This window comes from Mustela putorius, unplaced genomic scaffold (genome assembly GCF_011764305.1).
Source record: "Mustela putorius furo isolate JIRA1106 unplaced genomic scaffold, ASM1176430v1.1 tig00000174_pilon_pilon_pilon, whole genome shotgun sequence".
In the NCBI taxonomy this organism is placed as follows: Eukaryota; Metazoa; Chordata; class Mammalia; order Carnivora; family Mustelidae; genus Mustela; species Mustela putorius.
Window position 1 is genome coordinate 10,373,511 of NW_025421304.1, and position 15,092 is coordinate 10,388,602.

Below are 15,092 nucleotides of genomic sequence, written 5' to 3' on the forward strand. Positions count from 1 at the left end.
CCCTCACATACAGTATAATCTCCTATTGGCACTGAATATTTAACTTCTCATCCAGCACATCTTTTCAAATTATATACAAGTTGACCAAAAAGAAAATAAAACAAATAAAAAGAAAGAAAAGAAAAAAGAATTTCCCTAAATTCTTTAAATTAAATCTTTGGCCCTAGCAAGTAGTTGCTTTTTGAATTTTTTTGTATCAAAGTGGCAGAATCTGATAGTCTGAGTTTGTCATTAAACCATCAGACATTAAATCAAAGTATCAAGCAGTGAAGAGCAGAGAAATGCGAGTAAAAGAAGAGGATCAAGCAGGCTTTCTCAATCTTCTTATTTTACACCACACATTACTAAATAATGGAATTACTGGTAACACACTTGAACTTATCAAAACTTTATCACAATCATGATTACAACACAATCACTCCTGCAATATAACCAAATCTCAGTGTGTCCAATATTCACTTATTTGTATCCAAGTCTGAATACAATGGTTTATTACCAGGATTATGTTTTGTATTCTCTCAGGATGTAAAACTGTCACACAGTCCAGAAGATGTTTGTTTCCTCTTCTGCTCTATCTTGGCATTAAGCTATACTACCCAGTTCTATCTATGCTGTAACATACAATCCATTCAATTCCACATTCCATCTGGAAAATATAGCAGATACACACACACAGAGGCCATAAATTTTTAATCAGATCAAAACTGGCAGTAACCCATGAAGAGTTGGTGACATTGCTTGGGAGACAGAACAAATTAATGAGGTAAAAAGTCATAATACATTATATGGTAGGTAGCTCTTTTACTAGTAAAAGAGTAGAAAAATAATGGAATTTATGAAAAAAAAATGCCATATTAAAAATTCATGGCACCTTTTCAAATTAAGTATTTCATTGAAAATTATAATTTGTCTTCATAAGCATTATATTTGAAACTCCAGCCAAATCATTTCCAATATTTCAAATAAGGATGTAACACATGAACTAACTTAATACTCAAATTTTCCTCAAACTTAAAACAAAAAAAGAAGATTTTTCTCAAACTAAGATTCTGTTCTCCGGGGGGGGGGGGGGGGGGAGGTAACCACATTTTTCTACAAAAATTGAATGTTTTATTTTCCTATGTTTAATAATCTAAAAACCAGTAGTGGCACTTTCTGAGTCATGTGACTCCATCTGGTAGCCAAATAATTGAATGCTCCCATTCGCATTTATGGTCACACTGGCTCCTCCCAAGTCAGTACTACAGTACTCTAATCATGAAGGACTAAAGACAAAAGCAGAAGGCCACCTCAAATGCAAATGATGCACTGGTATAAAGCAAAGCCCTAATGGCATCATGGTTTTCACTGAAGAATTTATACACTGGTAAGAAAATACAACATGTATGGTGACCATACCATACCGGCCAATTCTGGTATGTTTAACTCAAAAAGAAGAGCATAACAACAGACCACTGCATAACTCCATGTTGTTTCTCAAGACTTCAATTTAGCAGATAGTATCCAGTGCTTTAGTAAATCAGTATAATTCGAATTTCACCCTGATTCTGCAGTTTTGATTGTATTTAATGTGCAAGTTATGAACTGTCACCAACATCTAACAGAACTGACTCCTGTCTAATAAACTCCGTTCACTGTCCCCACACAGTTTTCCTAGCTCACCAGCTACTCCTCAGTTTCCTTTATGGATTGCTGCTCTTCTCCCCAACCTCTTGACACTAGGAGTTGTCCATGGTCCTCACTCCGTTGATCTCATTCAGTCTTAGTTTTTAAATTCCACCAACATCTCCAGCCCAGATTAAAAAAACAAACCAAAAAAAAAACCCTCCAGATTTCTCTTAAACCCAAGATTTGTACATCCAACTTCCCAGGTATCTTGGGGGTGCAGGGATGGGGTCGGGGGTAGAGGCGAGCTGCTGAACAGAGCTGAACTCCTGGTCTTCCCCCATACGACTCAACCCCACCACCTTCCCTTCTCTTGATGGCCACTCCATCCCTCCAGTTACTCCGTTCAAAAGCCTTCAAAGTCATCCTTCCTTTTTTCATCCTTCTTTTTTCATAACTAAAACCACCAGGAAATCTTACTCTATCACCTTTAAACATATATCTAGAATCCAGCCGCCGCTCACACCACCTCTCTAAATACAATCAACATAGTTCAAGCCACCATTATCTCTCACCAACATTATTACAACAGCTTCTAAACAGCACCCCCTCCACTCCACTTCCATCCTTGTCTCCCAACCCCTACTCCAGTATGTTCTGAGCACAGCAGTCAAAAAATCCAGTTAAAATTTATATCAGGTCATGTCACTCCTCTGCTCAATACCCTTCCTAGGCAACCCATATCCAAGTAACAGATACAATCTTGAACAACCTATATGGCCCTACACAAAATAATTACTCTCTGACTTCAGCTCCCACTTCTTTCCCTCTCACTCACTGCACTATCCTCCTGATTCCCTAAGACTAAGATGTTCCTTTGGACCTCTGCTTTAACATACTTTCCTCCTGAATGTCCTGATAACTAATTCTCTCACCTTTTTCTAATCTTTGCATGTATGCTACCTTCTCCATGATGCCCACCCTGCTCCCTCTATTTAAAAGTGACCAGCACTTTGCCCACTGACGCCACCATCATGCACTGCTAATCCTTATCCATTCCACTACCCACTCTGTCTTCCCTTCTCCTCCCCCATTTCTGCTCTATTTTTTCCCCACAGAATGTATTACCTTCTATCAGGCTACACAATTTAATTATTATGCTTGCTGTTGTAGCAGCACTCCTCCTCCTCAACCTGGAAGGCAGGAATTTTTGTCAGGTTCAATGATGTATCCCAAATACTTAAAAATGCCTAGCACACACACAGGCTCAATAAATTATTTGTTGGGTGAACAAATAAATCAGAAAGGAAAAGAACTTTAGAGCAATAACATCCAAAGCTAGGTAAAACAGAGTGATGCTTTTTAAAATCCTCAAAGAGAACGATTACTATTCTAGAATTCTAAGTGCAATCGAAATTACCTAAAAATATTGAGGGCAGAATAATGATGCAAAGTCTCAAAACATTACTTCCCCTGGATATGTTTCAGGAAGCTCCTGGAGGACAAACCCTTCAAACATAATGGAACAAACCAAGAAAAAAGGCAACATGGGCTACAATTAAGTAAGAGTTAACCCACAAGAAAGGTAAAAGGAACACTGACAATGACAATTTTACACTAGTGGCAGAAGGCGACATGAAGCATCAAAGCACGGTGAACACGCAGACAAGTGTTAAGGAATGTGGGGTGGAATTAGCGGTAAGCACAGGGAACACAAAGCAAGACAAGCATTAACGTCAAGGAAAATTATACAAATTCCAATTAAACAGTACAAGGAAAAAAGTAACAACAGCTTACTATATGGCTCAAATTGTGAATAACTTTTACAATTATAATAATGCAAATACAAAATCATGATGTTACTAAATTAAGAAAGTATATAAATGGGAAGGTTAGTATATGTGATGGAGACAGAAAGACAAGTTAAATCCACAAAAGGAATTCAACAGATAAGGCCTAAAATTGAAATGTGTATTTAATAATAAAAGCATGTTAGAGACAAAGACGGTAAATACAAAAATAATCAACTCAGTAAAAACAGTTGCTGCTGGCAAAGGATACCTGGAGAGGACTAGAGGCTGGAGTTTTTCTTCAAAAACACCAACGTAATAGAGTATTTTATTTTGAATTAAATGTGCATGTAAAACTAGAGAAAAAGGAAAAAGCAGTTCAAAAACTTGGTATAAGAAATCACAAACTGCATGTATTGCTTAATAAAGGACAGAAAATGGGGCGCCTGGGTGGCTCAGTGGGTTAAGCCGCTACCTTCGGCTCAGGTCATGATCTGAGTCCTGGGATGAGTCCTGCATCAGGCTCTCTGCTCAGCAGGGAGCCTGCTTCCTCCTCTCTGCCTGCTTGTGATCTCTCTCTGTCAAATAAATAAATAAAATCTTTAAAAAAAAAAAAAAGACAGAAAGAAAGAAAGGACAGAAATTTCTTTTCAAAGATTGGATTCGAAGTATTGGCAAAGATGTGGGGAAAGAGACTTTCCTACACTGTTGGAAATGTCCACTGTAGAAGCTTCTAAGATTTGGCAGTTTGTTTCAAATTTTAAAGTGTGTATACTCTATGACCCAGCAATTTCTTCCAAGTCCCGCTTCTAACTTACAGTTGGCAAAGCTTTATGTATCCGGATGCCTACAGCAATCCTGTTTATCACAGCAAATAAACTGAAAATTCAAGTCCTATCTTAAGAGAGTGACTAAAATATATGGTCCATACAACAGAACACTATTCTGTCTTTATTTAAAAATAAGATGGGCTCATATATACTAATATAAGAATCAACCTTTTTAAATGAGTGGGTTAAAAAATAAAACCACATGATATCATAACCCTACTTACTTTAAAAGAAAAAAAACTGTTAAGTAAATACACCCCCTGATATGGCTGTTGTATGTTTGTATGTACCGTATAATGACAGAAAAGAAACTAAAGGCATACAAACTGCTGAATACGGTTTTTAAGGACTTAAAGCAAGGGATCAGAGAAGGAGAGAGGCGACTCAAATTTGGAACCAAAAATCACAGAGATCAGAGATGGGACCACTGAACTATAAGCACACAACGTATCAAAACTGCAGGATACAGACTATAAGCACAAACATCATCATTTAGAATTACACAGTTCAGGGGCTCCTGGGTAGCTCAGTCAGTTAAGCATCTGCCTTCAGCTCTGGTCATGATCCCAAGATCCTAGGATTGAGCTCCACATCAGGTTCCCTGCCTAGCAAGGAGCCTGCTTCTCCCTCTCTCCCACTGCTCGTGTTTTTCTTGCTTGCACTCTCAAAAAACAGAATCTTTAAAAAAAAGGAATTACACAGTTCAAATACGTAGTTAGTGGCAAGTGGTAATCATTTAACAGGCAAATACCTACAAGGATTTATATCAGATCAAAGAAATTTAAAGTCAGTCTTTAAAAAAAATAACACACATACACATAGACTAGAAACTATGCCAAAATGTCTACAATGGTTACTCTCCAATCATCAGATTATAAACAATCATGGGGAAAATAAGGTTGCATTTCTGTATGCATTCCTCAAATGTTCCATAAAACATACATATTATTTTGGTAATAAAAAAGGATTAGATTTCAGTACGTATTTTGTGTCACCATACTCTCCTGCTAATGAGCTGCTGGAGACTTCATACAAAAATTGAAACACTGAGAAATCAAGAGCTGATTTTCTCTACCTGCCTTGATGCTTTTTCTCTCTGTTTTTTTTTTTTTTTTTTTTTTTTTTTTTGCTTAAAATGCCTCAAATATATGGGTACTAATAGGGGAAAAAATTTGAAACCACCCATTCATGTACAAATATCCATATATCTCATATACATATTTTAGTTTATACTTTAAAAAATCATAAATTTAGCATTTTCAAAGTTAACTGTAAGACAAAACTTTTCAGATCACCTCGCCAAACAAAATCAAAAGAATACAGTCTACAGAGATCAATTCACAACTATCTGTTTGAAGACAACTGAAGATGTCCCTAACAAAGCTAAATCAGGGTTTTTCACATACACACACACACACACACACACACACACACACCTGAATTTTAACCAAACTCAAAGGGGCAGAAAGTAAAACACAAAGGAGAAAATAAAATAGCAAGAATTTTGAGAAGTTAGATTATTCCATTTACTTAAATCAATTATTGAAGTAATCTTTCCAAGGTAGTCTTTGAAAGAAGCTAGTATACACTAAATTTCTTTTTTTTTTTTTAAGATTTTATTTATTTATTGAGAAAGTACAAGCAGGAGTGGCAGAGAGAGGGAGAAGCAGGCTCCCACTGAGCAGAGACCCTGGCATGGGACTCAAACCCAGGACCCTGGGATCATGACCTGAGCAGAAGGCAGATGCTTAACCTCTGCTTTACAGACTGAGCCACCCAGGCACCCCTACACTAAATTTTACTGCAGCTAAGTCTGTCAGAATGACAATAATAAATAACAGGACAGTGTAACACTTCCTATAAAATTCATGACTGCCATTAAAATTCTTCTAACTTTTTAAGAAAATACTTCTCTCTGGCAATATCTACTTTTAAAATAAAGATTATATGTCCAAAGCTTTTCCCTCAAACTTTCTCTTTCTCCTCCCCCGTGCTCCCCACACCCTCTGCTATTAAAAACAATCAGGGGATGCCTGGGTGGCTCAGTCAGTTAAGAGTCTGAGTCTGACCTCAGCTCAGGTCTTGACCTCAGGGTCCTGGGTTGGAGCCCTCCCTTGGTCCAGCTAGGTGCTCAATGGGAAGTCTACCTATCTCCCTCTCCCTCCGCCCCTCCCCCTGCTTGTGACCTTTCTCCCTGGTCTCTCAAATAAATAAATAAAATCTTAAAAACAAACAAAAACCACAAGTAAGTTCAACACGACTGGGCAATCTCAAACCTAATGAGAGGTCTTTGTCAGTTACCATCCTGGTCGCTTTGGCTCAAGCTTAGGAGAATAAACTGAACCAAAACAGACAATTTTATCTAATAATAATTCAGCTTAGAGTGCCTGAAGATTTACTAAAACAAAGCAAAAAACTAAAAGTAATTGGGACACACAGAAGCTGGTCACAATGGTGTGTTCTCTTCGTGAAAATTTATCAAGCTCTATGTTTACCTTTGAGCATTTTTTTCTATTTATGCTATACTTCAACAAAAAAATTTACATTTAGAAAGAAAAATACTATTGCTCTAGATAGTCTCCAAAATCTCCTGGAACAGTATCAGGCTTCCTCATTGGCTAATACATCACAACACCTCTCCCCCTCCTCTGCTCAGTTTCTTAATGTGTCTATTACATCTTTAACCAACCACAGTCTAGTATTCACTAACTATAAATACTTTCAACTGGTGGCTTCACCCATGCTTCCTTTAGAAAATACCACGAAAGGCATCAAATGCAGATTTACCACCTCCTTCCCTCCCTTCAGAATGAAGAAGGGACCGGCACTCACGGCTCTCTTCTCGCCTACTCACACTTCACAACCCTTCTATTATATTACCCTCTTTCTTACATAAATCCCTCCCTTTTTCTACCAGACCATCCCTCTAATAACCAAACATGCTCTAGTATTGTCCATCTGGCTTCTGGGAGACCACATCCCCCCTGTCTGGGAGACCACATCCTACCTCACTATCTCATTCTGGATGTCCCACAGATATCTCAAATCCAACATACCAGAACTTTCCATTTTACTGCTATCCTTCTGTCCCTATTCCCTCCTTCAGTCTTTCCCACCTTGGTAAACAGCACTATACTCCACACAGCTGCTCAAGCCAAAAACCACCTAATTCCTTCCTTCCTCACCTCTCACATCTAATCCACCAACAAGTCCTGTTAATTCTATCTCCAAAATATATCTTAAACCCATCCACTTTTCTTCATCTTCCCTGCCACCACCTTAATCCAGCTCATAATCCACTACTGCCTAATCAAAGAAATGGTCTTCTGACCAATCAATTCTCCAAACAAAAGCTAAAGCTATCTTAAAAGTTAAAAGTGAATTATGCTACTCCTTTAATTAAAACCTTCTGATGGCTTCTCAGTACCCTTAAAATAAAATTTACATTTCTTACATTGACTTCAGGATCTGATCCCTGGCTATCTCTCCCCATCACCCATTTATTCCAACAACACACTCTTCCCTTAACTTTTAGAACAGTAAGTACATGTTCATTCAAGCCTCAGGGCCTTCACCTCTGCTTCTCATTCACTCTGAAAGGTTCTCCCTTCACTCCTTCAAAGGGCTAGCTCTTTATCCTTTTATCATAGCTTAAAAGACAGTCCTTCTGACAGCAGGTCTCCACCCCACCTCCATTATTCCTTACTTCAGCACTTTTAACTCCTTTATAGCACAGATGGTTCCCAAGTTACAATGGCTTCACTTGTGATTTTTCCCTTTATGACGGTGCAAAAGCGATATGCTTTACTTTGAATTCTGAATTGTGAATTCGGAATTCTCAATCTTTTCCCAGGCCATCAATGCACAGTATGATACTCTCTCTCAATGCTGAGCAGCGGCAGCAAGCTACAACTCCCAGTCAGCCAGGCAATTCAGAGAGAAAACAACCAATACACTAATAATCACTGTTTTTCACTTTCAGTACAGTATTCAAGAAACTGCGTGAAATAGTCAACACTTATTATAAAATTGGCTTTGTGTTAGATGATTTTGCCCAACTGTAGGCTAATGTGTTTTTAGCATGTTTAAGGTAGGCGAGGCTAAGCTATGATGTTGTACTAATGCATTTTCAAACTACGATATTTTCAATTTACAAGGATTTAAAAAGAAACACAACCCCACAGTAAGTGGAGGAAGATCTGTATATATCACAATAGCTAATTCTGTTTATTTCCCTCACTAGAATGTAAATGGTAATATTTACAGAAATTAAGAAACTTAACTCTTTTTTTTTAATTATTTAAGCACTTTCTATGGATAGGAAAATGTGCTTTTAAAATACAAACAGTGTTCCACAAACATAATAAATAGTAAGTGACAGAGCAAAGAGACACCTTCAGGTCTAATTCTTCAGAGTTCTGTCCCCTTCACCCCTGAACAATAATACTGCTACTCTAACATTAGAATAAGGGGAATGGGGCCAGCTGCAGCCTCACGAACTAATGAAAACTAAGGCTTGGAGAGTTTAAATAATCTGCCCAAAGTAGCACAAATAGATATTTGAGAGACTGAAGTACAATCATGAGCAAAGGCAGATTAGGTACAGAGACTATTCAAGAAACAAAGTCAGCTTGACTAGGCAGGACAAGAAAAAACGTTGGAGGATAAGGCTGGAGAACCACATTTTAAGGATAGTGTGAGGGTTATTAGTTTGTCAGTCATTCAATAAACATTTACTGAGCACCAAGTACATACCAGAAACAAAGCTAAACTCTAGACCAACAAGGGTGATTAAGACAAAGTCCTCATAAAGACTGTAGTCACAGAGATTGCCTCCCTAGTAAGGGGGGCAAAGCAGTACAGAAAAAATACAGTTCAGAGGGATACCTGTTAAGAGTGGGGTCCAGTGTGCTATAGGAATACAGAGATGACACCCAATTCAAGATGGGAAGTCCATCTTAGTGTCTCAGCTAAATGATGTCTAGGCTAAGATTATAGAGCTAAACTGAAAGAAAGAAAATATGGTGCACAGAGGCACTTGCAAGTACCTAACTGAAAATGCCTGTGTACTTACTCTCCATACCAAGGAACTCTGTACTTCATACTAAAGTTCTTGTAAATTGCCTACATTAGGAAGCTCCCTTCAACTACAATAGGAAGAACTGAAGGGAGGAGGCAGAGACCAAAGTAGACAGACCACTTAGAAGGCAGAAGACTTGAATGTAAATATGAAAATGACTGAGAGAGAAGCAATACAAGATTGAGACAACCAGATGGCAACAATATCAGGACCTGATGACCAACTGAAAATAGGGTCTAAGAGCCTTGCACAGTTGGAAATAATAAAGGTTTTAGTTTTTGACATGTGACTCTTTAATACCTTGGTATATAAAAGTGGGAAATACCTGAAGGAAAAGACACTGTCAAGAGAATGAGAAGACAAACCACAGACTTGGAGAAAATATTTGTAAAAGACTTATCTGATAAAGGACTCTTATCCAAAATATACAAATAACTCTTGAAACTCAACAATAAAACTAACAAACCAACTTAAACCTTAACAGACACCTAGTAGGTCAGGAAACAAGTATGTACTGAGTGTTAGACACTGAGGATATACGAATACAAAACACAATTCTTGCCCTCATGCATTAGATACTCTAATAATTATAGCCATGGAAAACCAAGTAATTTTGAGTGCTTTAGAAAAAACCACTATTTAAAAGAAATGATTAAGGATCTTACTATTATAAAAGTGGAAAATTTATCCCCAGTTGCTTCTTGGAGGAAGGGAGCCAGGGAGAGTCGGGAAGTCTGAGGTTTTCATGTATTGGTTTTGTTTGTAGGGAGGATATATACCAAAAGTATTCAGAATTTGAACATTTACAGAGTGTGTATGGAAATTCCTCAATTACAGCCAAAAGGCTGTAACATCTCTTTAAGCAAATAAAGAAAAACCTACAATCTTTGGAGACTGAATAAATCAACAGCTTTGAAACACAATTTAAGGGGTCACTTTGCAGTATTACTAAACTTACTATTGCTCTCATTATGTAAGACTTGTTTTCAAAACACTGTATATACAGAAAATGAAGTCCTAGTCTTCACATTATGTCATTGCTGTCATAGCTAGATATCTTCTTTATGACTCCAATTAGTTTAAGCCTAATTATAATAGTCTTTAAATTACAGATATTAAAGAATACTGCTCTACATCAATTTTATAAGAACTTTGCAAAGCTCAGAAAGAACAGATATTAGGCTAAAGTGAATTAAATATCTGAATTTGTAGTCTGTGGAATACTTACCATGAAAAGTTCCGTATCTATTAATTATACCATACTTCAGTTTAAAATATTAATAAGTGTTGCTAAATTATGCTGGAAAGATGCCAACAGGGGGCATTTGAACCAATTCTATACCTAAAGGAAAGATTTTGGCAAAGCAAACTTTAAGGCTGCAACTAACCATTTCAAATCACAAGTTTCTGTAATTTCCAGAATGAAAAATTACACAATTTGTATAATCCACTTTAAGTCTCAAAGTCTACTTGTCATCAACCTCTCCTCAAATCAATACCCTCTCCTCCACAATTTGAGCCAGTATCTCCCTGATAAAATTACCAGACCATTACATTTATCACACTACACTTTGCTCTATCCTTATATGTCCAAAAGAGGTGGTAACACCACAGACACCTAACACTCAAAGGGATTCATGGTTCAACTTTTCCAGATTAGTTAACGCCAAGTGCTTGGAAGCTAATTGATCCATAAATGTAAAAGTGCTAAAAGGAAACTTCATTTAATCACTTTGGTTTTTAAATTCCAGACCAAGCAAAACCTATTCAAATCCTTTACTATATAAATTTCCAAATGCCATGATCTCAAAAGTGCCTGTTCGTTTATCATCTAAACCTCTTATTTTCATTCTGTACAACTAACAAAATGCAGTAAAAGAAAAACCCAAGCACTAACGACGTACCACGTGATTTCACATATTCTGGTCTATGAACTTCCAACGTATCCATCATGCCAAGATAAACTCCTACCATGTTTCTTAATAATAACAGTCCTAGCAGCAAACATTTATTAAGCCCTTACACGGGCCTGCCACTGCTCCAAGTCCTTCATCTATTATCATCTCATCAGTTCTCCCAACAATCCTAGGAGGTAGGGACTGTGATTACACCCATTTTGCAGATAAGGAAAATGAAGCACTGAGAGTTTAAGCATCTTGCCCAAGGTCACAAACCGGTGTGGCAGGAGGGACTTCAGAGTCCGGCTCCCAACATTCAACTGCTGAAAAGAGTTAACAATTTACCCTTGACAGCCGCTTATCTGGAAATGGTAAATGTTCAACTGCTAGAACTGGCAGTCGAATCGCTGCCCTATATCCAAGCTCACGGCTTCTGTGACTTTGACAAATCGGCTACACAATGTGATCTTTCCCAACACACAAACTGGGACTTCTTTCGATGTCAGAACAAACAAATTCTGAATCTTTCCAGGAATGGGGAAAGAAAAACCTACGCAGCACTGTGGTCCAGGTTACCCACATTCCTAAGTTATATCTCAGAGACTCGAAAAGGCCCCCAAACTACCTGACAAATGACGCCTAGGAAAACCAAGGTTTACAATAAAAAGCTGGGGCTTCCCTGGCAAGCCGTGCACGCGATCTCCTCGCTAACGACATAAACAAGGGAGGAGGCTGATTCTTCCCACGGCACAATGAAGGCTGAGGCCGGGAGCGGGAGCAGGAACGCAGCGCCATCAGAGACCGCCGCTCCCGGGGTCGCGGGCAGGCAGAGGAGGCCAAGGACGGCCAAGTCGCCCCGGCCGGGGCCCCGGGCCCCGGGCGGCGCGGGGAAGGGCTGGAGAGAAGGGCCGGCCACTGCCCGCACTCAGCTGACCTCCGCCATGTTGTCCGCACTCCCCGGGACCCTTCACAACAAAGGCCGGCACCCGGGCTCGGGGAGCGCCCTACGCCTCACTCGGCCGGGCCCGCCTCCCGGGCGCGCGGGGGCCGGGCCGGGCGGCCAGGAGGCCCTTCCCCGCCCTCGCCCGGCTGCGCGGGGCCGACCCCCGCCGCCGGCCTGCCGGGCCCGGGGCGCCGGGGGCGGGGGCGAAGGCGAGCCGGCTCGCGACGGCGGGCAGGGCTGAGCAAGGGAGGGGAGGGGCGGGGGGCGGCGCTCGACCCGGCGGCCGAGCTCCGGCCGAGACAAAGGCGCCCGGCGCCGGGGGCTGCCCTCGCCCCCGCCCGGGCGGCGCGACCCGGCTCCGCCGCCCTTCCCGCCCGCCGCCATTACCGGGCCTGAGCGTCCTCCTCCCGGAGAGCCCCTCGCGGCCGGCTCCTCCCTTCAGGCCGGGTCCCACTTACCTGTAGGCGGAGAGCGCGCCTCGGACCCCGGTCCTGGCTCAAACGCGCTCCGTCGCCGCCGCCAACCCCCGCCACTGCGGGCAGCGCCACCGCCTCTTGCCCGTGCCGGCACCGACAGTATACCCTGGGCCGCCGCCGCCGCCGCCGCCGCCGCCGCTCGAGAGCGCGCCCCGCAACGGCCGCCCCGGCTCCCCCCTGGCCGCCGCCGCCGCCGCCGCCGTTTCGCGCGTCCTCGAGCCCGCCGCGCGCCCCCGCTAAATACCACACACTGCGGCGGCCGCCATGAGGAGGCGCGGCCCCGCGCGCCGGCAGCCAGAAGGGGGCGGGGCTTCCCGCGGGTGCGCAAGCGCAGAGTCGCTCACCCGGTTGGCCGCGACCCGCGCGGGCATCGCGGTGCGGGTGTCCGGGGGTGGCGGTTGGGGCTTCGGCTCCTCGGTTACGGTTGCTGCGACTAACAGCTTGCGCCCAACAAACGCGAGCACGTCACGTTCTTGCCCGCAACCGTCCCCGCCCGGGAGAAACTGGCGCTTCCTGCCGCGTCAGAGAACTGTGGTCGCGCGCCCCCCGCGGGGCATTGTTCCGCCGCCCAAGGGGGTCGTCCTGTGCCCCCGCCTTCTATTTACGGCCGGTCAGGTCTGGTTTGCTGGTTTCACACGGCGCCTCCACCGGCCCTTCCCAACTACACTCTTTCCCAAAGGGAAAGAAACCGGCTGCGGCGGCCGCCGACCGGGACCCCACCCCTAAATGAGAAGTGCAAGCCCCTCCCTGAGGTTTGAGCCGCTCTTCAGCGAAAGTGGGACGAGTTTCAACGGCTTATTTTAGCTGACAAGTGGGTAGTAGGAAAAGCACGCCTTTACCCCCTGTGTCCTCACTCGTCTGGAAGTCTCACGCATGGGATTCTGCGTTTCTTTTTCAATAAAAAATAAAAGTATCATTCATAGTTCTTTGATGGGTGAAACGTCTGTATCTGAGCAAAGGCCAGTGTCTGAGGCGTTTACAAACTGGATTTCCATGTAAAAGCCTCCGTAAAAATACTACTCTCTGTAAAAACTTGAAAGGTACTTTTTACGTAAGATATTAGAAATCATCCTGGGAGTAGTCTTTCCATTATCTCAAAACTATTCACCAATAGGAACGTCTTTTGGCTAGTAAGTTTTTATGTAAGCACTCTACTGAGAACACACTCAAAAGTTTGAGCTCCAAAGCCAAAGACCCAAAGTTATTTTAGGCGCTGATGCAAGCTGCTAATTTCTGGCTTCTCAACAAATTTGTGCGGTGTTGTGTGTTAATACTTCTACTTCTCAGCCTAATATTTTGCTGATTGTGGCTGCTGTCTTCCTCCGCAACCATTAGCACAATTCAGTGTTTCTTGAGGTTGGGAAAGTAAAAAGACCACACGTGTTCTTAACTGCAAGCTATACTACTAAGATACTAATAACAAGGTGGTCCCCAAAGCCCAAGTCAGAGGAACTTGGGTGAGTTATGTACAGTTGTTGGTGTTATCCATTCCTTCAACAGTAAATATTTACATAGAGATTCTAATGTGTTCTGTTATACACTGCGCTTGGACATGCACGCAGCTTTCCCACTCAGGGAGACATTCACTTACCTATTTTTCATTCCTTTCTCCAATGCCAGGCATAGGAGACACTAATCCTGTATTCAGAGTAAAAGAAAAAAAAAAAGTAAAAAGTAAAAAAAAAGATAAAGGTGCCTGATGCCAAGAAGGTATATAACTGGCCAGATAAATAATAGAGGGTAGGTGACTGAGAAAGAACCAAAGTTTTAGAAGAAATGCACCAAGTTAATTTCTTGCCTAAGTGGAAGACTTGAATGAAAGCGAAAACATTTCAGAGGAAAGCCTTGCAGGGTAAGAAGGCTGCCCAGTTGTAGGAACTGAAAACCAATCTCTGCTGTAGGTTTTTTCTCTTGGGGGGAACAGGGAAGGGTCTGAGGGCGCACAAGGCATGGGAATGTGGTACTGACGATGATGAAGTCGAAGAGGTGCAGACAGAGGTGGGCTTTGTGGGCCAAGGTATCCAAATTATGTAATGGACAATACTTCTGGGGCTGGTGAGGCCAAGCAAGGATTCACTGGGGATAAAGTTGGAACTGTGCCTTGGCGTAGGGCTAAGAGTTGTCCAGACGAAGATGGAAAGGCTTTTCAAGCTGTGGTATAACATACATGAAGTCACAATCACAAAAGAGAATGTCCGAGACTGAATGTGATAGGGAGGTAGGCTTGGCTAAGGAGATTGGCCAAAATGAGCAAAGGCTGACCAGGGAGAAGACTTCTGATTAGGCAAGAAATGAAGGCCTGAACCAAAAGGAGGCAAAGAGCATGCTGAGGAGGGTTTTGGAGAGACAGTTGGATCTGGAGTGAAATCAGTTGGAATTAGGAAGAATAGGATATGAAGACAAGCAAAGAGCTGAGGAATCACGTCTTTCCAGGATTAGGTTCTAAACCCACCCATAAAGAAAAATTTAA

General features: G+C 41.9%; 1 protein-coding gene across 4 annotated transcripts in view; it reads right to left on the minus strand.

Annotated features, from left to right (window-relative positions):
* SIAH1 (siah E3 ubiquitin protein ligase 1) overlaps positions 1–13,044 on the minus strand; it is a 29,406-nt gene extending 16,362 nt beyond the window's left edge. Inside the window, exon 1 of one of the 4 annotated variants that reach the window (XM_004744129.3) lies at positions 12,967–13,044. The gene's annotated coding sequence lies outside the window, so the exon portion shown is untranslated. Of the gene's footprint in view, positions 1–10,533; positions 11,859–11,882; positions 12,026–12,604; positions 12,829–12,966 lie in introns of those variants that run through there. The other 3 variants (XM_045076028.1, XM_004744130.3, XM_004744127.3) reach the window with 3 other exon arrangements.
* Between the last annotated feature and the right edge of the window lie 2,048 nt (positions 13,045–15,092).